This window comes from Lynx canadensis, chromosome B3 (genome assembly GCF_007474595.2).
Source record: "Lynx canadensis isolate LIC74 chromosome B3, mLynCan4.pri.v2, whole genome shotgun sequence".
In the NCBI taxonomy this organism is placed as follows: Eukaryota; Metazoa; Chordata; class Mammalia; order Carnivora; family Felidae; genus Lynx; species Lynx canadensis.
The window spans coordinates 57,196,684-57,222,649 of NC_044308.2; the positions used below are offsets into that span (position 1 = coordinate 57,196,684).

Genomic DNA, 25,966 nt, shown 5'->3' on the forward strand with positions numbered 1-25,966 from the left:
TAATTTTCCCATCACCAAAACAAACATATGGGTCTTGGAACCAAAGGTTGGAAGTGGGAGAATCTCCTGTTAGTATTAGACCTAGTGTTGAACGACCCACTTGAGAATGTTTACTTCCTTTGCCCTGTAACATTGGTGTTTAGTTCTCAATCTCTAGTGATGGGATGTTTCCAGCAGCACATGGAGCTCTTACCTTGGTCTGCTGCTGCAAAATGGGAAAGGAAAGGGAATGGATAGGGCCTGTAGATTGCCCCATAATTCTCTTTCCAAGTGGTAAAATTTAATGGAAGATAATAGCAAATCTGTACAGGAGTGCCATAAAGCACCCAGATCCTTCCATGATAAGAGCTTGGTCAGAGAACCCTAACCAAGAGATGTGATGGCTGAAAGCAAAGGGCACACAGAACTGTTCATAAAAGAGGGAAATCGTGACCAATTATTGCCTCTAAACCACCTTCAGAGATAAAAATCATGGCTCTTATCCATGCTTCTTTTTTTTCTTCTGTATTTTATGCAATTAAAAATGTTAACTTATTTTTGTCTTTTTTTAAATCTCCCTTCCCCCACTATCTTGTATAGCTATGGTAGGTGGTGGTGAAACTTCCAATCTAGTCCATACATTACAGCTGCACCTGTGACAGAACTAAAGGAACTTTTGGCAACACCAAAATTTGTGAGTTTTACTCCTCTTGGGAAGGAAGGAAGAGTGCTTGTGGTAGTATAAGAGATTTTTGTATCATGCTAATAAAACACCTTTTTTTTTTTTAAGTTTAAGTGTTTCTACTATAACTGGTCGACGTGTCCCTAGAAACCCCACATCCTGGAAAATCGCTTATAAATGACTATAGAGCTTACCAGAAAAAGTAGATCAAGGCAAACATTTGAGGGTTGAGTTTGCTGATCTATGCAGACACAGGCAAAATATACAAAGAGGAGGCAGAATCACACAGTGAGCCCCTGTTGGGCAGAGCACATGCCCAGAATAAAACAGGAAGGAGAATGTGAATGGGCACCACGTATAATACTGTGCTCCTCCACAGCTTTCTGTGTTCACCTGTGTTCACTAGTTGTTACTTGAGGCACAAAATATTTGTGTACTGAGAAAAATCATAAATGGACCAACACAACGTCAGTGTTATATTGACATCATTCCCTTGTCAACAAATCTTGTAAGCACATTTCTTTATAGACACACACATTATCAGAGTAGGCTGTATAAGTAAGGAAAGAAGAGTACACATTCATTTGAGGTAACCAAAAGGAGGGACTATAGTGAACATTTGTCACTGTGGTTGTCCTGTATACCAACGCCATTCTTAAATTTGGGGAATTCCATCATAGAAGCTGAAAATGTCAGAAATTCACTTCCTGGCTTCTCTTTTACCTCGACTTGGGCACCTAACCGAGGCTCACCAGTTTACAGACCCATAGGAGTTTTTAAACCAAAATGATTGATGCAAAGAAGCAGAGGCCAGGAGAAAGTCTTCCAGGTGATGATGACAGCAATTGCAATAAGATCAGGTCGCCTGGAGTAGGCATCAGGGACAGAGGTGAAAGTGGCAGCTTCCAGTGCCTGTTCCCAGATGTGTTTCCAGGGCAAGCTGTAAACAGGGTCCATTGCTTGTGCCTGCAGCATAGACACCTTCACTGCTTCTATTATGGTGTCATTTTGGACCTTGTTTCTGACTGTCTAGACTTAATTATGATTCTTTTGCTTTCTGGGTGATTTTTTTAGCTACTGCATGTCCTTTAATGAAATTCTTTACCTGCTTAACTCAGAGAGCGTAACTTCTGTAGCTTGTAACCAAGAGCCCTGACAGTCACAGTCAACTAGACTGTGAACAACTTAAGAAGAAGGACTCTGCATCTTATCACAGAACCCAGAATGCATAACCCTGGACCTGGAAGGCAGGAAGTGCTCAATAAATGCTGCTTGTTGTGTGAATAAATGAAGAGATGTGGTTGTGAGAAATATATTTGCCTGAAAAATGAGATCCAAGTAATTAAAATAATAACAAATATATTAAAACTAGAACAGCATTAAGATGCTAATATGATCTTAATAGTAAATATTATAATTATTACAATGTAAAAATTATAAATGGGAGCAATAAATATTATAAATGGGACCACTGCCATTTTATTTTAGATAATCATTTCATGTTAGACTTGTATTAAGAAAAGAACAGTTGATATCTATTCAGTTGTGTTTTTTCCCCCTGCCTGGTGCTAAGATAGTTGCCCTCATTATGCTCTCAGCTGCCTACTGTTTCCTGCTGCCAACATTGGAAATTTTTACTAATTATTCAGCCTATAACCCCCATCAACTGAAGAACAGTGACTCACTCCAAATTGTATAGCAGTTAGTGCAAAATATGGCTGGCATCGAAAGCCGTTAGTACTTCAACTCTGCCTCTGAGATTTCCAGAAAGGTAAAACAACTTTAAAAAAAATACAGGAATTCATGATAATAACAGAACGAAAAGAAAGTGAAGAAATTATGTATAAATTATTGAGAGTTGATATTTACATGCAGGATATCCTTGTCTTTTAAGTGTAATGATTGATAATTAAGCAAATTTCATCCAATATATCTAATGGCTCCAGCAGCCCTTCTCAGTATTCCAATCAGAAAAACTTGGATGCACGTTAAGAGGCCAGCTTCTCAGATATGTAGCCCAGAAGAGATCAAGGTAAAAAGGCAAGGTTAATAGGGAATGTGAATGGAGTTGGGCTACAGGATATATGCTGACCTGCTCTTTTGCTCTGCAGTCAACAGCAGATGCCTAGATAGCCATTGATTAGCTTTTTGTTTCACAAAAAGGAAGTTGTTATTATTGTTACTGCTTTAATCTTGACAGCAGACAAATGGGAAATTATACATATTAGCAACACACTTTTCTCTAAACCTATTTCTTTCCTTTCAAAAAACAGAGGGGTAAAAGTGATGTAAAGGAGGAAATACATATATAAATACAATATTCATTTTAGGTCTGGATTCAAAATTTGAGCATCATTTTGTTCCCATCAGCCTAGGCTGAAAGGTGCTTTCGTTAAGCAATTTCCCAGGCCTCGTTCCACATGTAAATGTCTTAGATTGCTATCTATCTATGAAAAGTAAAGAAACAAATGCAGGAAAAGGCCTACTGTCTCTGCAAATGGTTGACGATTTTCTACTACTCTTTTCCTTTTAAAATGTTCTCATAGAGCCAATTTCCATGCATTAACCTGGGAGAGCTATTACATTTGAACAGGTTCCATGCTGGCAAACTGCATTTTGGAAGCACCAAGGGTCTCCTGATGCTTTATTATCAGCTGACTAAATTAGTCTCCTTGCCTATGGTTTTACACTTGGATGGGTAGATGCATTACCTCACACTCTTGAATTCTAGGAGTGTAATAGCCTCTGAGGAATAGCCCAGGGCTCATACTAGCAGTGAAATAGGCCTCAGGGTCCACTTATGCAGATTCTTGTACTGTGAGGATCTTCCCTGGATTTTGCTTGGTTCTTCAGATATGAAGGAATCTCAAGGAGGTGAATTAGTTTGAAATTCTTACTAGAAATCCAAGATCCCAACTCTAGCCTCTGTGTGCTTTGCTTCTAATGGTTTCCACCTGCAATTGTCTTCGGAGGAACAGCTTTGGGCTACTGGAGCAGATTTGCCTGCAGGTACAGAGAATCAGAAGTCCCCAGTACTTTGTATGGCCAACACCTCCCTTTTAGAAGAGGCCAACAACCAATTATTGACTTACGTGAGAGTATGAAAGTCTAGCCTCCTGGAGACAGAACAAACCTGAAGTATAATTTGTACTTCAGAACTCCCCATAGCATCGAACTGAGGCTTGAACCCTTATTTGGCTTTTTCCTCTTCCTTGTCTTGCTTCCCCTACTCTCTACATTCTTTTCTGAGAACACTTTTTAATACTTTTTCAGAAATCCTTGTCACAGGGCTTGCTTCTGAGGAATCTGACCCAATACACCTTATTGAGAAGTCAATACTTGCTTCTGCCTGAAGGAGAGATAGTATTGGATTTGGAAGTGAAGAGGGAGAAGTAACTCCATGTCAAGAGGGACTTGTTCTGTATCGGAATGAACAACATGAGGAAAGGACCAGACTGGAGTCAGGGACTGGCATGATGATGTGTTGGAGTCCAATGAGGGAGAATGTTATGGCTGGATTAAAATACTGTATAAGGAAAGGGAGGAGGCGTCCCTTCACTTCATCTTTACGCTCCCTATAAGAGCGAGCTTCTTAAAAACAAAATTCCCCTACCCGGAAGTCATGATTTAATTTGTTTATTTCCCTCCCAGAAAACCTGAGAGATAAAATCATAAGTATGCATGTCAAGTTTAAAGATGTGCAAAATAAATCATTTTAGGAGATAGAGAGGAGAGAATTTCTTTCTGGCCCTTAATGCAATGTGGACTGCTCTCTACAGATGCACAGAGTGGATGGGTAAAAGGGATTCTAAAGGATCTGGGTGGAGCAAAGACTGGCTCTGGTACAGTAAGACATTCCTTCCCTGCTCCAGCCAGACCAGTTTGTTCTCTAAGATTCTTTGAGAGTTACTTTTTTCTGCCTCTGAGACAGTGAATCTGTGCTTCTTTCTTTTGGATGTTCCTTGGTGCCTAGACTACTACTTTGCACATAGAATGAAAACATTTTTTCCCAAATGGTGTTGGACTTGGGCAAATTAAAACTCTTTAGATTTTCATCGTGTACATACCTGAGAGTGAATGGTTAAGAAAAAAAGTGAATAAAATAACAAATAAACACAGTTATTGTTTAATCCTTAGCACGACATGCAAAGACCTTCATAATATGGCCCCAAGCTGCATTTCAAGCCTTCTGCTATTCTCCTCCACATGCATAATTGGTTAGTCCTTTTGCTGATGTCTTTGCCACATTTCCAACACATTATACTATTTCACACTCTCATGCTTTGTTCTGCTGCTCCTTGAAATGCCCTTGTACTTTTTCTCTGCTCAATAAACTTTGCTTATATTTCAACACCTAACTCAAATTTCACATTCTTTATAAACTTATCCTACATTTTCAGGAAGTTTATCATTTTTGCCTCTGTTTTGATCATATTTGGAATATACCTTTAATATAGTGTTTAGACTGTTACCTTTAAATGCAAACAACAAGACCATGGGATTGTGGAGAGATGTGTTTTTCATCTTTGTTTCTTCTCCCCACTGTAGTGCTTGGCATACTCCTAGCTCTCCATAAATAATCTATGGATTTTGAAATGAATTGAATAAATTTGGATTAATAAGGAAAAACCAAATTCCAAAAACTCTTGGATGATAAACTGACTTGAATTGTAGCTTAAATATAGGGTGGAACATTTTGAATTATTTGAGTAAGGGAATGACAAACTGTTAAATGTCTGGTGAGATAATAAAACCATCACTATTTATTTGCTCTTGCCTCCAGCCTCTCCTAACACCCAACCAGACTGTGCATTGGTTTCCAGTAGCATGAGCCAAGTCAGAGAATGCACATACTGGTCACTATAATTGCGATTAGTTTAAACATTTCTTATTTTATATATTCACCAACATATTTGAGAAGAGAAGTGGTTTCCAAAGAGCCTAATGGTCAAGAACAAGGAACTTAAAATGGAGATATTTAGATTAAAATACTGACATTACCAATTACAGCCATATAACTTTGGCAAGTTTTTTTTTCATTAGTGAAATAAGGCACTGTTTCATAAGCTGTTGTAAAGAATAGTGTTCTGACTCAAAAATTGGGTATTATAAATAGTAATATTATTGAGATTTTCTCTGACTCCCTTTCATTATGGAGTTTCCCCCTAGGATGCCCCATTCAAAATGTGCCAGCATTAAGTTATTCCATAGGTGGTTAAGAGGAGAATGGAAATTCCAGATTGAGGGACCCACCATGTGGAGGCATAAGAGCATGTGACATGTTTAGGCAATGAGTATCATGGCTGCTCTCTGATCCCGTCCTCACCCATCTTCTCACAGACTGAAGCACTGGCTAACCTAGGCTGGTACTCCTCAATCTCAATGTCTCTTTCAGATATTATGGGCTTTCTGGGCCTTGTTTAGCTATAAGGACAGTCTCAAGACACTGATTAGTTTTCAACTCCCCTTCTACTTTCTGCTGCATAGACCTGGCCATAGGTCCTCAGGCTCCCTGAGGCAGCAACATCCCTGCTGAATCTCTTTGTGACTTAGGTAATATCTAGGCACTTGTGACCACCATAGGATCATATGTATTTCTTTTAAAGACTATACTCTCAGTACAGAGTCTCATCTCTTCTATTTTGAATGTTGAGTATCTACAGAAATACTGCAATACATAGAATACTACAAAACATAGAATACATAATAGTACAAAACATAGCCAGGAATTTTCAAATGTGAGAGAATCTCTTGATTCAAACCACACTCTGGTAAAGTGAGTGATAGGGGCCCCAGATTTTCCCTGGAGGTTTATCTGTTTCTCAGACTCTTTTGCATTAGGAAAGAAGGTTTATCATTTCTTAAGCTTTTACGTTCCTCTCTCCTTTTCATATATTTTCCATTAATATAAGGCTAAAGCTCTCGGTTGATGAGAAAACAGTCTTTCTCTCATTCCCGAGGCTCTTCTTTGTTTTATGCAAAATGTGTTTTTTATAAAAGCACAGCAACATGGTAGGGTGGTTTCACCTACTTCTGATCATAGAATTCACTTGTGATCATGGAGGTCCATGTCATTAATTGTTTCAACTCTTCTTCAGCATGCCCATCCTACACCACAGGGCTTGCACTTATCATTCCTAAAGAGGCCAACTTTACCTCCTACACTCCCCATCTGGGATCTCCAACTTCTCCTTGAGCAACATTGACAGTAACCCATCCTCCTCAGTTAATCACCCCTCTGGACACTCATTTCCTAATTTATCCTCTCTCTCTCTCTCTCTCTCACACACACACACACACACACACACACTCACACACACACACATACACACACACACACACCTGCACCTTCATACAAACACAAATATCAACCACAAGGACTGACCCCCTGTATCGAATATGTTTCCCATTCTATCATAAGCATAGAGCAAGACTCACAATACTTTTTTATACATACGAAAAAATCTCTATACCGCTTGAAGTAATAATAAATGCATATTCAAAATCCATAGGGGTTATGGGGGTACATATGGAATAGTTGTATTATAACACATATGCAGCATTTCACTAAAAATTTAATCATTAGATATTTCTTTTTTGTTTGTTTATTTTTGAGAGAGAGAAAGAGAGCATGAGTGGGGGAGGGGCAGAGAGACAGAGGGAGACACAGAATCCAAAGCAGGCTCCAGCCTCTGACCTGTCAGTGCAGAGCCCAATGTGGGGCTTGAACTCATGAACTGTGAGATTCAGGGAATAACAAGAGATTCAGGGAGTTTATGTCAACAAATCCCTGAGGTGGCGTTTTGTTGTTGTTGTTGTTGTTGTTGTTTTTGTTTTTTTCCTTTCCTGTCAAATTCTACAACTTCCTCCAAATTTCCCCAATTGATTTGGTTGTTTACACCTAGAAGTACTTCATAACATTCAATGGAAATATTCCTAAAACTGAATTTACCTTCTTCACTCAGTCAGCTCTATTTATAACACTTCCATTTTCCTCAGTCATTCAGGCTTGAAAGCTGACAATAATCTTTGGCTCACATCTATTCTTTATCATATCTGATCTATCACTGGTTAGTTATTCTTCCTAAATTTCTTTCAATATGAAATCCTTTCCATATTCCCAGTTCTGGGCTGTTCAAAATCCTCAACACCTTCTGCCTGAGAATTATAAACTCTATTAATGAGCCTACCATCCTCCATTGCTAATTCTTGCTACCCATCATTGACAAATAAAGCTTCCTGAAAGATCAGTTTCTTGGATGCCATTTCTCTGTTCAAAAATATCCAGTGGTTCCCCAGTGCCTACTTGTTGAACAAGTAAGAATAACTAGTATCATTAAATTATTCTCCCATGACTCTGATTCAAACAAGCAAGAAATGGGAGTGCACATAGTTTGGGTTTATCACAGGCACCTTGAGGTATCAATATGTTGCTAACATATTTAACTCTCTTCTAGAAGTAATTGGCCAAACAAGAAGAAAAAGAAAAAAGAGTATGGGAGGGAGAGGAAAAGGCAGAGAAAAGAGAAGAAAAGAAAGAGAAGGAAGGAAGGTGGAAGAAGAAAGAAGGGATAGAAACAGAATAGATGAAAAGAAACTCACCTAAGAATAATACATAATTGCTTCTTTCCAGATTGTTTCTTCCTTTCAACATCTGGATTTCTCTTTTCATGTAAGGCTATTTTCTAATTTAAAAAAAAAAGTTTGTTCTAAGTCCAGAAAAAAAGTAAAACTCATGAAACTAAAAAAAAAAAAAACAAAAAAAAAAAACAAACACATGATTTGCTTTGATTTTTATGTTTTCTTAGAAGATATTAAACCAAGATAGCTCTCTCTTCCACTTTTCCAATTTAGAAAAGGGAAACAGGAAAATATCTTTGTGACTTTCTCTCATAAAAGTCAGAACATCCTGTATATTTGAACCTTACATTGCTCAGATGTGGTACTTAAAATTTTTCTTCTTTTAAGATTTTTTTTTCTGCCACCTTTGCTTATGTGTTGATCAGTATGCCAAAGAGAATATTGAGACTGAGAAACAGTAGTCTATGTTTACGGTGCTTTACTGGCACAAGATATAGAAAATAAACATCTTTAAAACTGTCAAGCAAGTTTCTCAATTAATGTATGCTTTTAAGAGTGAATACTGAGACAAAACTGAGAAAATGAAATTAAGGATCAAAGTATCCTTCATCCAAAAATAATTCTGTTTTAAAGAGGAAGAAATAACAAGTAATAGCTGCTTCTAATTTTAATATTGAGCTTGGTCCTTTAAGTCACCCTGTAGAAAATCCATTGGGAAGTAGACCCTAATGTGAAGGAGTTGAGTTAAGGTCTTTTAATTAAATTTAAAGATTTTTCTACCCATGGGAAAGGGCATAATTAGCTGTTTTCTAATGCATTTGACCTGAAGATGCTTGAATCAGCAGATAATTGAATGTATTAAAAGAAGTCGCAAATTCTAATTATGAGACTTAGTTGTTGAAGTAGGAGGGAAAAAAAGTGATTCATTATTTATTCAAGAGAGTTTATACAAATGTAGAAGGGGTAGAGAAACAGGCAATTACCAACTGTCTCAGGCCGAAGACTGTGTATCTTCACAGGGTGACTCTTAGGAGGAGAATTGAGAATCAGGCAGTTCAGGACTTGAGTCTATTTTGTTATTTCCACACAAGATCTCAATCTGAATGCCAAATAAATCACCACTTATAGAGTGAAGTGCTCACAGTAGTAGAATGTACCAGCTGGACTGATGCCTGCATCACAGATTAACTCTGATATATTGGGCTTTGGTATGTTGCTGTGATGTTTCTGAGGGCACATGCATCCAAATCTATAGGCTAACAAGCTGTGCTCAGATGGAGTCCTACTGAATAAGTACTTGGGTCGTATGGTGCTTACAAAATTCGAGTAAGGCGTGGTCTCCTTTTAAAGGAAAACAAGTTTTATAAACTCCAAGTGGGAAATTATTTAATTATTATATTACCTAAGTATTGATTCATGTTACAGCTATGAATTTAAATATATATTTTTACACTTACTAATTTGGGTACAATTTAAACAACAGTCTATAAAATAAATACAAGCAATGAACCAATAACAGTCAAATTAACAGAAATTAATGTGATGGATAATACTGTTTTGCTAAAAATGAATCTCCGCTTGGGGCGCCTGGGTGGCGCAGTCGGTTAAGCCTCCGACTTCAGCCAGGTCACGATCTCGCGGTCCGTGAGCTCGAGCCCCGCGTCGGGCTCTGGGCTGATGGCTCAGAGCCTGGAGCCTGTTTCCGATTCTGTGTCTCCCTCTCTCTCTGCCCCTCCCCCGTTCATGCTCTGTCTCTCTCTGTCCCAAAAATAAATAAACGTTGAAAAAAAAAATTAAAAAAAAAAAATGAATCTCCGCTCAAGACACAGGTATGGCATTGACTGCAAGGACACAGATTCTATTGAGTTTGTTATGCCTAAACTGTTGTGTGTCTTGTGGTGATTCAATTCTCCATCACTCTTCTTTATTTGAACTAATGCGAAACTGATCTTCTTTCATGCCATGAAGGTATTTGGTTTTCATTGGCATCAATAAATCATTTACGTCAACCATTTATCTCTCTGATTAGGTCATGTATAAATACTGGAGTAATACCAATCTGAATAAAACTAAAACAGACATAAATTCAGATGCTAAATATCCTGTGTAGTATGTTGCATTATTTTACTCTCCTAGCAGATCGAGAAAGTATCATTTCATTCCTCATGCATTCATGCATTCATTTATTCAACAAATAGTGCTTGCTATGTATTAGATACTACAAATGGTGATGAGTCTGCTGCTGACAAGGATGGCAATGGTGATGATGTTGATTGGTATTGCACAATCCTTGACCAAGAAAATAAAAAAACCTTAAAATTAGATGTTCAGCGATAAACCATGTATTCAAAGCCCTATCATTTCAGGCTAGGTTAAAGGCATTAGAGAAGTGCATGAATATGGTTAAGAAGTTTGAAAATAGCAAAACACATCTCACTGGAATGAGAAATATGGCTCAAAATTAAAAATAATTATAACAGCAATAACATTGATGATGATGATGCTTTACACATACTATTGTCTATCAGGTTCCAGTTACTGGTTCGTCTTTACCTTATTTAATCTTCACAGCAACCTAATGAGATAGTTATTATTTTCATCATTTTATAGATAGAGTAATTGACACCCAAAAGCACACAGTGAATAGTGATAAAAGTAGGATTTTAACACAGGCAAAATAATTCTAAAATGTGTTCATATTTCTGCATAAAACTGTTTGTATATGAATTGGACATTTTCCATTATTAACAAATATGAATTGAGCACATACAATATATTGGATAGCCTGGGATGCCAAGTTAAGTAGTTCACACAATAATGGTGTTTAATAAATTATACACACACACACACACACACACACACACAATCATAATAGTATGATGGTTAATTATATGTGTCACATTGACTAGGTCACAGGGTGCCCAGATATTTGATCAGACTATATTCTGAATGTTTCTGTGAGTTGAAGAACAGACCAAAAACTTGAAAGGCTTCCAGTTTACCCATAAGAATATTTGCTGAGTTCGACTGCTGAGGGGAAGTCTGGTTAGCTGTGCCAAGTTTTCTAGAGGAGTGAGTGAAATATTCTGCTATTGCATGGGGCTTGGCTTTCTTGAGAAATCCCACTGGTCCATCCCTAAAGACTTTCACCATATTTGAAGGCCCATTATGCAGAAAGCCAAAGAACTTGGATGAGAATCTCTGAAAGGCAGACCTACATTCCTGAAAGTCTTCAGGACTGACGGACATATTGGAAAGACTCCTAATACATATCCCATGAGGCACATGCCTAAAGAAGAAGATGAACAAGAATTAGACTGAGTCTTTCTAACCCTGCATCCAAGTTTTGACCCAGCTCAATTTCTTGTTGAGTTGAGATGATCTACCCCTCATCCTATCTGTGGAACACAGGAAGGGAGAAACTATCACTGGTGCAATATTACATCCCCAGATTCTTTAGGCTCTTTATAGTACATAATGTCCAGCACACAATTTTTTTTAATTACAAATGAGAAGATACTAGGAGATATCATAGAAACAGAAGAGAAATAGCATCAAAACCATCATAAATAGACCCACATATGCTCTAGATATTGCAATTAACACAAAACAACTTGAAAATAGCTATGATTCATATGTTCAAAAAAATAGGACAAAGTGCACCTAATAAATGAAAGGGTCAAGAGTCTCAGCAAAAATTGGCACCCATAAAACTAATTGAGAGGATATTATGGAACTTAAAAATTGTTAAATATATATACCTGAATATAACTATATTAGAGGAGTTTAACAGCAGATAGCAGCCAGCAGGATTAGTAAAATGGAAAACATTGGGCAAATAAAATAGACACATGGGAACATGGCAAAGGCACTTATAGTTGGAATCCCAGAAGGAAAAAAAAAGTGAAACAATGAGGCAGAAACAATATTTGAAGAGACAGTCAGTGGCTATTTTCTAAACCTGATAAAAGGCATCAACCCAAGGAATTCCGGTGAGGAAAGACACAATTCAAAGGAGGAAAAACACAAAGGAAATCTCATCGAGGCATATCATAGTAACAATGCAGAATATCAAGGACAAAAAGGAAGTCCTAAGAAGTGACAGGAATTAAAACAAAAATTACTTTAAAAGTAGTAACTATAGGGGCGCCTGGGTGGCGCAGTCGGTTAAGCGTCCGACTTCAGCCAGGTCACGATCTCGCGGTCCGGGAGTTCGAGCCCCGCGTCAGGCTCTGGGCTGATGGCTCGGAGCCTGGAGCCTGTTTCCGATTCTGTGTCTCCCTCTCTCTCTGCCCCTCCCCCGTTCATGCTCTGTCTCTCTCTGTCCCAAAAATAAATAAATAAATAAATAAATAAATAAATAAATAAATAAAAAGTAGTAACTATAAAAATGGCAACTAAATTCTCAACAGCACTGACGCGCACCAGAAACAATAGAATAACATTTCTAAGTGCTAAAAAAAAAAAAAAATAGCTGCCAACTTAAAATTCTATATGCAATAAAAATTTGTTTCAAAAAATAAAGGTAAAAGAAAGCCATTTTCAGATGAAAATCCAAGATATATGTATGTGTGTATATATATATATATATATATATTTTTTTTTTTTTTTTTTTTTTTGCTAGAACAAAGAAAAAAGAAACTAAAAGAAAACCTAAAGAGAGTTCTTCAAATAGAAAATCATCCCAGTTAAAATCTTGACAAGGTAAAAGACAAAGAAAAATATTATCAGGTCATTCTAAAGGAATGTTAACTATATAAAATTACAATGTCTTTTTCAGTTAAAATACAGGTAAAACTAAAATGCTAAATAAAAATTACTTAAAAGGCAAGAGGGAATAAATTGAGCTTAAAGGTCTTAAGGTTCAAGCAGTATCAGGATTGGGATAAAAGTAATAATTTGTTTTAGACTTTAATAAATCAAGAATGAATTATTATGTCTTGAATATCTACCAATATGATATAAAACTAGTTTGTAAATAGCAGTTAAAATGCTGATACCAACTATTTCATAATTTTAATATGACTGACAAAATATGAATGGTAGTAGGTATAACAGGGCCCAGTCAGATGTCTGTTGGGCCTTAGATTATCAATTATATATTCAATTGTAGCTGAAAAGAATAAAATTTAAAGAGTTAAGGAAATTGCAGTATATATCATTGGAAATTATCTCTAAACCATAAGTTGTAATGAGATATTATGATGTTTTTAGCAATCTGGGAACAAAAGTACATCTCCTTTCAACATAAAGTCAACTTTCAATACTCAACTTGCATATGCACATTGAAGGATTCATAAAGAAAGCAGAGTATTTCTGGTAGCCAGGATCCCAAATACATAATGAAAATAATAAATATAAAATTTCATGAAAGGCAGTATGCCATGATACAATTATCGGGGAAATCTGCAAGAAACAGGTGGAATCTAAAGTAGGCCCTTGAATATGAAAAATACATTTCATTTCTTGACAAATATGTGCTATGGAGAAGAGAACAAATGCATCTCCTAAATCTTTGGCTAGAAATGGAAAATGACATCTAATACTAATAATAAAGATCTAAATTTGAATATTTAACTACCTTGCTCACAGCAATATTAGTTTTTGAGAATGGAGAACTGGAAAGGATGAATGACGTGACTGAAGCTAATCTTGTTTGAAAAAGACACCTTCTTAAAGTTTCCTCTCACTTTATATTTTGCCACAAGTAGGGGATACAAGTTGGGCAATCTACATGGATCCTTTCTCCTGAGAAGCAAGAATATGAGAGAATTGAATACCAATTTGCCCAGTTAAATGATTAAAAGAGTGAAAAAAGAAACCATGAAGAAGTCCTCAGGTATCAGAGCTGTCTTCATAAAATGGCTTTTTATTCTAATAAAATTTTGAGGGTTAATTGTTGTACCTGACCTCCAAGATAAAACTAGAATTATTTTAAACAGTGATTATTAATGTTGATGATGAGTAAGAAGGCATACAATTGTACTTAGGTGTCTTTATTTCATCTAGTCTTGTCCTTAAAGCACCATCACTATTCATTATAGATTGGTTCATGGTTCTAATATGTTGCTTTAACATGCAATTTTTTGTTGTGCAGTATGACCTTGGATTGCAAGTAACTTGTTCTGCAAGTGTTCCACAAGGCGAACAAACATTTCTAATAAATTTTAACTTGATAAATGAGCAATGTCTTGCAATACAAGTAGTACATGACACTGAATGTCACATGATCACAACTGAGCCAATGGTTCTTGAAATTTGCTTTGGTATACAAGTGTTTTGGATTACAAGCATGTTTCCATAAGGAATTAGGCTCACAAACCATGGTTTTACTGTATTTATAAAAATGGTAAGTTAGAGGAAGCACGTGTTCTTACACCAGTCTCAGTTAACCATGGCTCTAACCATAGTCATTCATTTGAACCATGAATTTATTGTAGAAGTATCACTGTGCAATTGTTGACGATTTCTCTAGATTGCATAAATAGTTTGTGGGGAGAAAAATGATTATATCTGTTTGCTTGGAAAACCCCAAACTATGAGGAAATATCCATTGTCCTTAATAATACAGTGCCGATGCTATGGCTGGATGTACAGCATGATAATATAAGTAATAGGTGACTATCCAAGGCTGCCATGCCTTGTAGGACCGGGGAAATAAATCTAGAGGTAAGATGTATGTTGCTCAGTCATATCCTCTAGGGAACATATAGCAACTCCAGCATAATTATGCAGTGAGACTTGGAGTGGCAGCTATGGAATAACTAGCACTTCCATTTTCAACATTTGGCTATCTTTAAACTCAACTTTCTCTTGCACCAAATGTCTGAGAGTCTCTACAAAAAATGTTTAGCATATTTTCAACACAGTAACTTTACAAATACTTGATAATTTTAACTAAATTATAAACTTCAGATATACTTTGTAATTCCATGAAAACAGTGTTGCTCCTGAAACAAATCCTCCGTGGCTCTGAATCCCTAATTATATCTGGTTTTGTTTTAGATCTCAACTACATTTTTAAAAAACACTTTCATCATGTTTGAAGTGAAATAATTAATGAAATTTACACAAACAGTATTCTCTGAGGCATTGCTAACCAATCACCAAGGACAGCATACGAAATGTTTCTTAGAAGTGGCATGACAGCACATCATTCTAAATTTGGTTACTCCCAGAGAGTCTAAAAGAACATTATCAAAAGATATGGCTCAATGATTATGTAGCCTCAAGTAACTGAATAATTAAGTTATGATTTAACCCAATAATATCATTGTCCTAATTTGCTATATATTGTGCAACTTTCCTTCCTACATGGAAGATATAAGGTGCATGAAACAAATCTGAAACAGTCTTCTCTAGAGCATACCATCCCAGACCACACCCGGAAGTCCAATTCCACCCAAATTCAGTACTTATTCTAATAAGGTGAATCCTATATGCTGACATCCCTCATTAAAAATAGTCCTATAACTAAAGATCAATAAGCACATATGACAAATTACAAGATAGCCAAATAGTAATGCAGAGGTCAAATTATTAGAGTAAGTTATGGATATTTTAATATCAATACTCTTAGGTTTTTTGCTAGCCCTTGCACATTATTAAATGATTATTTTATGGCCACCATGCTACCCTAAATGTCCTGAAAAGTCTTTAAGAATTGGCACTTAGAACTCAATCAGTGCTACCTGGAGTATCAGACAAACATAATGTTACCAGAGAAACGGGGTTCAAATATCAGGGGAAGCAACAGCAAAACTAAGTTTATATTGAGCCAATGGGCAGCTTCAATAGGGCTTAGATGTTGCTCCTACCCAAGCCCAAGATTGTCCCTAAAGTCTACCTGGGAGAGAATTAAGGAGACCGCATTGCCAACGCTACAGAAATGCACCCGAGGGGAGTTAGGCAGTTGCAAGAACCAAGTCAATCAATTCTTCCCACTTTCAACTGATCCTATCCTCACCCCTTAGCCAGATGCCCTTCATAGTGCTCAATCTTTAGGTGAGGGTAGCAAGAAGTTATAACTGCATGACAGGAATAAAATTATTAATTATGAATTAAAATTCACAGCCTCACCTTCCTTCTTTCCTCCAATTAGGAAAAATCCTGGCATTGCCTATTTGGCATTTCCTTCTTCTCTGATTTTAATCACAGAGGGGAAGAAATATATTAAGAAGAACGTTAAGAATGTGAGTAATGGAGGGGAGCCTGGATGGCTCACTCAATTAAGCACCTAACTTCAGCTCAGGTCATGATCTCACAGTTTGTGGATTCGAGGCCCACACTGGGCTCTGTGCTGACACCTCAGAGCCTAGAGCCTGCTTCGGATTCTGTGTCTCCCTCTCTCTCTGTCCCTCCCCCATTCACAGTCTGACTCTTTCTTTCTCAAAAATAAACAAACATTAAAAAAAATTTTTTTTAAGAATATAAATAATGGAAAAAGAGGTTTTGGAGAGGTTGGGCATGTTTGAGAGGTAGAGAAGAAAATAAGGAATAGGGTATGGAAACAAGCAGCACTAGGGATAAAGGATTGGATGTTCTTTCAAGTTCTGCAAGAAAGGAAGCAAGAAGTGACCACTGGAACTGTATGAAATTACTTTTGGTCACTTGACTGTGCTTTCTTGATTGTGACACCTCACCAGGACTGGAATTTTCAGGCATAGCCCAAAGCATTAGTGAAACAATGGGTGAAAAAGATAGGAGCGGGGCCTGATCAACAATCACAGGATTGGGTGGAGCCTATGAGACCTACTGAGGAGGAATAGATTAGATGGGGAATAGAACAAATATAATCAAAGACAAATCCAAGATTATGACCAGTATTCAGAAATTGTTCAGTTTTACATTTGGAGTGGGACAATAATTATACAAAAGTTTTCTACATTGTCCCCTTTTATACATCACTGAGACCACGGTATACGTTAAAATGAATACATAGCTTAATGTAGCTTTTTCTTTGTAAAGCTATTATTGAGCCAATGGTGAATCATAACCTACTGTCAGCTCCATGAATATAAGAGAACTGTCTATTTTTATCATTATCATTATATTATTATTAGCTATCCAGCACAAACTATTATACACTATTGTGTACAAAGCTGTAACATAATAAGTGCTCAATAAGTATTTATTGAATAGTCAGTAGTGTCTCAGAGTTGAAGAAAAAGATCAAATGGAAAAAACACAGCTTATTTTTTTCCTAGAAATTTTTACTTTTGATGTGTGCCACATGGGGTAAATCTGTTATAAAGGTTACTGCATTTAATTGTGCATTATAGATATTATTATGTTAATTTCACAGGTAAGGAGACTGAGTCTCAGAGAGGTTAAAAAATTTAGTGGAAGTTCCAAAGTAGGAAAGAGATGGTGCTGCTTTCGAGCCCAGGTCTGAGGACTCAAGAGCACAAAGTCTTAGCATTATACTATGTTGTTTCAAAACAAGAATTCAGTAGACCAAATTGAATGAAAATTTGGAGGAAAGAAACAGAAGCAGAATCCAAGAACAGGGTCTGAGTGGAAGGGTTATAGACGGAGTCCTAGAGCAATGAGAAAACATGAGATCATATCAGGGGCTGTCCCTGCCCTGAGTTAAAGACCAAATGAAATGGGCCTGTGACTACTAAGAAAATCTTCATTGTCATCACCATTCTTTTATCCATGTAATACTCGATCCTAGATTCCTCACGAAGAATGCACAATACCCCTGCCCCAATTTTCAGATCTGTGTAACCCAGCAACTTGAACATATCACATAGTATAATTTAAGGCATTAATTTTCCAAATAGTGCTTTATTGATTCAATGACCAAAATAAGTTTCCAAAAGCGCTTAACACACTCCATGGGAATAATTTGTTATACTGGAATAAAGTAGACCTTTCTAAATCAGCGTGACTTACAGACATACATACTTTGCATTTATATTACATGAGCCAAAAATGTCACATTACAGTTCACAGATGCTATTTACGTAAACAAAGGGAATTGATGCCAATCAACTCCTGCTAATGTACAATAAGCACAGAATAGCAAGAGGACAATGGCTTATATTCAGTAGCCCCCAAGCCAGTTGTAAAGAGGCACCAACTAAAGTGATGAGAAGTGATATCACTTCCTGTCTGCACACTGTTCTGTTGTGCAGTTTCATCCAATTCCTGGGACCTCTCCTTGTAAGCTATGAGCCTTCTTTCTCCTGGCTACAATGCATCCTACACTTGATAACAAATTGCAGCTGTCCACTAGTTTATTACATCTTCTCAAAGACCAAAGCAAATCCATACTTGTGTAAATGTGCCTTTTTCTTGGTAGAAGTTGAAATTGGTTACACATAGTTAATCATACCATAGTGTCACCTCTACAGTCAGAAACTGTCATTAAGTATCTCCTTAGTCTGCTCCAAACTCAATAATCCCAATGAGTTCAGTGTTTCTCAATCAACCGTCTAATCATTTTCATTTTTATTCTCATTTCCTCTGGACCCTATCCAAATTCTCTGTATCTCAGATAAATAATAGGAGTGAAATTAATCTCACCACAATAACAGTTAAGACTAAAACCACATGAACTATATTGGGAGAACCACTTCTTTTTTCAATGCTTGCCTTTTAGAGCTTGATTTGAAATAGTGAGCACATGTTATTAACTTCGTCACCTCATAATCTAAGGCCTTATCAAACTATGTTTATAGAATCTGACTTAATAACACCAGCTCATATTCAAGTTCTACTAACTGCCCCAAAACAGTGTTCCGGATTTTTTCCTGAGTGAATTATACTGAACATTATCAATTAAAATATTAGCCTTAATAATCTATCCAATTGCTAATGAAATTTTAATTTTAATTACTATCTATAGGATCCTAGTCTAAGTTGTACTGTCCACATTGAAGTATGTGTGTGTGTATAAGAAAAAATTTCTAAGACTAGCCAATCATAGAGTCATGAAATCTTAGAGGCAGAAGAACATTATGTTAGATTCTGTTCCTCCAGAGGCACCAGACTAGTTAAACCTTGATTTCCAGAAAAGGACAAGTAGATTCTGTGGTCTTATAGTATACATTCCATCTCATCTTCAAGAATGTGGATTCTAATGAGCTTGACGTTGATACTGTAATGAGGAAATAATAAAAAATACAGTCAAAGATTATTCCAAAGATGCATCAAAGATATTCATCATGGAATTGAAGACAGAGGAAATAATTATGAATTATAAATTATAATTATGTAATTATAAATTATAAATTCCCTAAATAAAATTGCCAAAACTGAGTGTATGATTAAATGCTTCTACTGGAACCAGCCATTTTTAACTTAATTAACAGAGGGAAATAAATCCTCCATATATAATTTTAGTGTAGTTTTTTCTGCCATGAGTTTGCTGCTAGAACACAGGTGCCATGAAAACTACTGCTAAATCTAAGCCAAATAGGGAAAGAAAAAACTCATATTAACATCAGCATCATTAGACATGTGATCCAGGCAAGTCCATGACTACTGGCCATCTGATCTACAAATGTGGGGAGACTGACAAAAAGAACATTGAAGAATTTGAGAAGGAGGCTGCTGACATGGGAGAGGGCTCCTTCAAGCATGCCTGGGTCTTTGATAAACTGAAAGCTGAATGTGAGCAAGGGATCACCATTGATATCTCCATGTGGAAATTTGAGACAGTATTATGTTTCCATCATTGATGCCTCAGGATATAGGGACTTTATCAAAAACATGATTAGAGGCACATCTCAGGCTGTGCCTAAAATTTTCAGGCCCGATTGCTGCTGCTGGTATTGGTGAACTTGAAGCAAGTATATCCAAAAATGGGCAGGCCCGTAAGCATGCCCTTCTGGCTTACACACTAGCTATGAAACAACTAATTGTTGGTGTTAACAAAATGGATTCCACTGAACCACCCTTCGGCCAGAGAGGTGTGGAGGAAATCATTAAGGAAGTCAGTATGTACATTAAGAAAACTGGTTGCAACCCGGACCCGGCAGCATTTGTGTCAATTTCTGGTTGGTATGGTGACAACATGCTGAAACCAAGTACAAACATGCCTTGGTTCAAGGGATGAAAAGTCATCAGTAAGATGGCATTGCCTGTGGGACAATAAGTGCTTGAAGCTCTGGATTGCATTCTGTCACCAAGTCATCCAGCTGACAAGCCTTGGGTTTGTTCTAGGATGTCCACCAAATTGGTGGTGTTGATACTATCCCTGTGAGACTGTGTTTTCAAACATGGCATTGTGGTCATTTTTGTTACCATCAGTGTTACAACTGAAGAAAAGTCTGTTGAAATGTTCCATGAAGGTGGAGTGAAGCTCTTCTTCAGGACTGTGTGGACTTCGATGTCAAGAATGTGTCTGTGTCTGTCAAAGATGCTCATCATTGCAATTTGGATGGTGATAGCAAAAATGACCCACCAACGAACTAGCCGGTTTCACTGCTCAGGTGATTACCTTGAACCACCCACACCAAATCAGTGCTAGCAATGAACCTGTGCTGGAGTGTTGGTCACGCAGCTCACATTGCTTGCAAAGTTTACTGAGCTGAAGAAGATTGATCACCATTCTGGTAAGAAGGTGGAAGATGGCCTCAGATTTTTGAAATCTGGTGATGCTGTCATGATTGATACACTTCTTGGAAAGCTTGTATGTTGAGAGCTTCTCTATCTCCTCTGGGTCATTTGGCTGATTTTTTTAAGTGTTTATGTAATTTTGAGAGACAGAGAGAGACAGAGCACAAGCCAGGGAGGGATAGAGAGAGAGAAGGATATGTAGAATCCAAAGCAGGCTCCAGGCTTTGAGCTGTCAGCACAGAGCCTGACACGGGCCTCAAACCCATGAACCACGAGATCATAACCCAAGCCGAAGTCAGACACTTAACCAACTGAGCTACCCAGGTGCTCCTAGGTAATTGTTATTTCCAACAGACCGTTGCTGTGGGTGTGTCAACAAATCAGTGGACAAGAAGGTTGTTGGGGCAGGTAAGATACCCAAGTCTTCTGATAAAAAACTCAGTAGGCTAAATGAATATTATCCCCAATACTTGACACCCAGTCTTAATCAGTGGTGGAAGGTCTAGAACTGCTTGTCTCCATTGGCCAATTAAGTTCAATGGTAAAGTCTGGTTAATGATTATAATGCAATGTAAAACTTTCAGGGAGAAAAGAGGATGTTTTGTGGATCATTTGTTGTTGTTGTTGTTGTTGTTGTTGTTGTTGTTTTCTTGTGGCAAATTTACATTACTAGTTTTTAAAATCAGTACTTTTTAATGGAAACAATTTGACCAAAAAAATCTGTCACAGAATTTTAAGACCTATTAAAATAAAGCTGACTGAGAAAAAATTCTGGGTAAAAAGTAAAATACAAACTATAGATATAAGATCAGTCCCCCAAATCAAAAGAAAATGAAGATAAGTAGATACTGTATAAATATATACACATATAGAAATGTAGAAAAATGATTGAAGGTAATTGATAGCAGTAATTATCTCTTGATAGTTAAAGGTGATTTTTGTTTCTTCTTTTTCCTAAATTTCCCTGTTTTCATACATGTGTGTGTGTGTGTGTGTGTGTGTGTGGTCTTTTTACTTTTTATTTTATTTGTTTGTTTTTTAATTTATTTTTTGAGTATAGTTGACACACAATGTTACATAAATTTTAGGTGTATAATTTAGTGATTTGACAAATTTATGTATTATGCTATGTTCAGCACAAGTGTGGCTACTGGCTGTCCTGTTACATCACTATTACAAAATTATTGACTTTATTATTTATGCTGTGCCTTTTATTCCCATGACATTCATTCCATAACTGGAAGCCTGTATCTTCCATGCCCCTTCACCGATTTGGCCCAACCCTAACCCTTTCCCTTCTGGCAATCATCGGTTTGTTCTCTGTGTTTATAGGTCTGATTCTGCTTTTTGTTTGTTTATTCATTTGTTGTTGTTTTTTAAATTCCACTGCCTCTGAATTACTTCTCTAATTTGAAATTAAACTACTTTTATTCTAAAATTTTGTAAATACACAAAATTAATCATTAGTCTTCTTTTTGCATTCCTTAGCCTGATTGCTCAAAAACCAAGGCATTTAATTTCATAGCTAATCTGAATCACTAACTAAAAACACATAACAAAAGCACCCTCCACTCCCACAATTGTTATTTCTCCATGGGTGACATCAAGCTAATATCTGAACCACAAAAAGGACAAAAAGATCTATAGAAATCTTGGAAATATGAGGAAGGTGAGTTGGTTCAGGGATAGAAGAGTCTAGACCTAAGACAGAAAGTCCAAGGAAACTTCTGCACAATTCTAATTTGGTTAAAATAAAGGGTACATAAAAATCACGGGGATTACAGTGGAGAAACCTTAAAAACACTATCCAAGCCAGTTGATAAAGATTAACATAATAGTAATAAGTCATGTTGAGGGGTGCCTGGGTGGCTCAGTCAGTTAAGCATCTGGACTCTTAGTTTCAGCTCAGGTCATGATCTCATGGTTCATGAGTTCGAGCCCCACATCAGACTCTGCTGACAGCACAGAGTCTGCTTGGGATTCTCTCTCTTTTTTTCTGCCCCTTCCCCACTCACTCTCAATCTCTCTCAAAATAAATAAATAAATGACTTTTTAAAATAGTAATATGTGATGTTGATAGAATATAATCTTGATATAATGTGATGAAAGTGGTACCATATGTCTTGGTCTTCTTCCCCCAAACCCATAACCTCAGTCTAATTATGAGGAAAATGTCATACAAATCCCAGCTGAGGGACATTCTTCAAAATACCTGACTAGTACTCCTCAAAACCTTCAAACCCATCAAAAACAAGACAAGGCAACATGATAGCTACATGTAATGTTGTATTCTGTATGGGATCCTAGAACGCTAAAAAAGGATAGTAAGTAAGTAAATAAGTAAATAAAAATAAATGAATAAGAAATTTGAATATACATGGAATTTAGTCAATAATGTATCGATGTTGGTTCATTAGCTATTTCATAGGTACCATAATGTAAGATGTTTATAGTAGAGAAAACTGGGAGTGGGATATATCTGAAATCTCTATACTATATTTATGACTTTTATGTAAATCTAAATCTATTCTAAAATGGGAAGTTGATTTAAAAACTATACACACATACAAAGGAAACTTGTATGTATAATGTATCCCCACAGTGCCGACATCATTGACACCCTTTCCCAAATATGAGCTCTTGAAACAAGGATATTGGTTACAACTACTTAAACCATGTTTTTTATCCAATGTCCATGAGATTGAAAGAGAAGGAGACCCAAGGTCTGGGGCCCAGCTGACTGAACAGTAAGAAACAAAAGTTTATGTTAAGATGCCCTTTCCCACTCCCAGCAATCATTGAAGAATTTAATCTTATTTTGAGAGAAAGACTCATGGTAGTGGGATGAAACTGAAAAAGAGAAAGAAAAATGAACACAGGATAGCAGCCAAAGCACTAACGACAGCATACAGAAATCTCATAGAACCTATAGGCATCTTCAATTACGAAATTACCTAAAAACATCTTTGCTTGAAGCTTGAAAGTCAAAACTGGGAGGACATATCAAAGAAGATGATACAGAAGACCTATATTTTGAAGGTTGTTCCGAGAATTAGATGAGAAAAATACATGTGAACACCCTTTGAAAATCACCACACAAACAGCAGTTCTTAAATTTCCTCAGGTGTGGAGCACCTGAAAGTCATAGTGCTCCTTGGAGATCACGATGAATACTAATGTGTTGAATTGCATTAAAGGAACCATTTTAATGGCAGAAACTATAACAATGTAATGCAGAATGAGGTCACAGCTATAAGTACATGCAACACACGCAAACACACACATACACACACACACACACAAACTGTTAGACTCAGCTTCATTGTTCCTTAACGATTTCTTGCACTGATATTCATTTGGTATGTTGTTCTTTCTTTTTCCTCCATCTACTGGTTAATTGTATGTCTTCCATGCTGAACTATAAGCCAGCACATATGTCTTGTGAATTATTGTATATCATAGAGTTTGGCACATAATAGACACTCATTTATTCAAATATTTCTGGAGCACTTGCTGGAAGTTGTGAAATACAGTTAAAGACCAAGATTGCTGTTCTTGTGGTACTGACATGCTAATGCTAACAGGTTAAATGCTAGGAGGTGAGAAATGTGATGGGGAAAAGTAGAGCAGGGTAAGAGGGGATGGGAGTTGGAAAGGGAAACAGCAGTATTAAGCAGGTTGGTTGCACTGAGTAGATGAGCTGTGAGCAAAAACTTGAATGAAGTAATGGTTGCAGCCAAGCAGATAGTTGGTGGCAAAGCATCCAAGGCAGAAAAACGGGCATGGCTTCCAGGCCCGTCTACCTGGCATATTCAAAAAGCAGCAAGAAGGCCAGAGGGCGTGGAGCAGTGTGAATTAGAGGAAGAGGGATAGGCAAAGTCAGGAGGGGCCCAGCCACGTGGGGCCTCATAGGACATTATAGAGACTTGGGCTTTACCCTGCAGTGAAATGGGGAACCACTGCCGAGTTTTTAACAAGAGCTGCATCATCTGACCTACATTTTCAAAGGCTCACTCTGGCTGCTGTGTGGTGAATAGACTACATAGCAGCAAAGACAGAAGCAAACAGACCTATTAGGAGGTGATTACCATGATCTTTGGTGGCTCAGACCACAGTAGTAGGTGTGGCCATGAGGAAAATCAGTTGAATGCTGGATATATCAAAGTAGAATCAATAGGATTTCATAATGGAGTCAACAAATAATTGAAATAGAAAAATACTGCCTGATATTCATTAAGGCAAATATCAAGTGCCAAAGTCTTAATGAACATTTATGCACAAAAAAGCTTAAAATAAAATAAAACCATATCTGCTATATTAACATTATGAGCATTACATTTCTATTATTTTGACAATGACTAATTATTATAAGTCTTTAGCCTTAGAATATTAGCACCCAGCTTGCAGACTCCAAGAGCTTTTTAGGCACAGAGTTAGAGAGCCACTAAGCTGCACACAAGTGAGGACTGGTGATGTTGATAGTGAACTTCCTTTTCCCGGGTGCCGTGAGAGGTATCTGATCTGTTAAAAAGAATGTCATCATCTGATTTCAACCTGATGTTGGGGAATGCATCTGGAGCCAGGCAGGTGGAAAGGCTCAGTGCTGAATCCTGGATCTGGCTCTCCTTACCAATCGATACCACTTTCTGGTGCTCATTATTTTCATAAAGATATTAGCAAAGCAACAGTAAAAATTAAAGTGCTCCATAATCCTCAGCACCCACCATTAATTTCTGAAATATTATCGCATGTTAGCTTTTACTGTTACTTTACAAAAGCACTTACTGAAAGGCAGGGGAAGCCAAAAAAAAAAAAAAAAAATCTGCTGCTGGTAGTCAAGGGGCAGGTGATTGCCTCTTTGCAGATTGTGGCAATCCCTTTCCCAAAGCAATAGGGGGCACAGAGATCTTTCGGGTCTCCCTTTTTCTGAACGTGGCAAAAAACTGGTGGATATCTTCTAGAGTATGCGAGGGACAGAAGGACAGAACATGTCCCTCCAAAGATCAAGAAATGGGTAAGATGTGCCTCTTGTGATGTCTTTCTTCTCTCTGCTTTCACTAGCCTCCCAGGGATCCAAGCCTACTCGCAGAAAATTAACTGAGATTCGTTGTACACATTTCTTGTGCCCTCTGTTGAGGGAGTGCCCATTATAGG

At 37.2% G+C, this 25,966-nt stretch overlaps 1 pseudogene; it reads left to right on the top strand.

Moving 5' to 3' along the window:
• Window positions 1–1,447: 1,447 nt before the first annotated feature.
• Window positions 1,448–20,894, top strand: LOC115516994 (annotated as a pseudogene).
• Window positions 20,895–25,966: the final 5,072 nt, after the last annotated feature.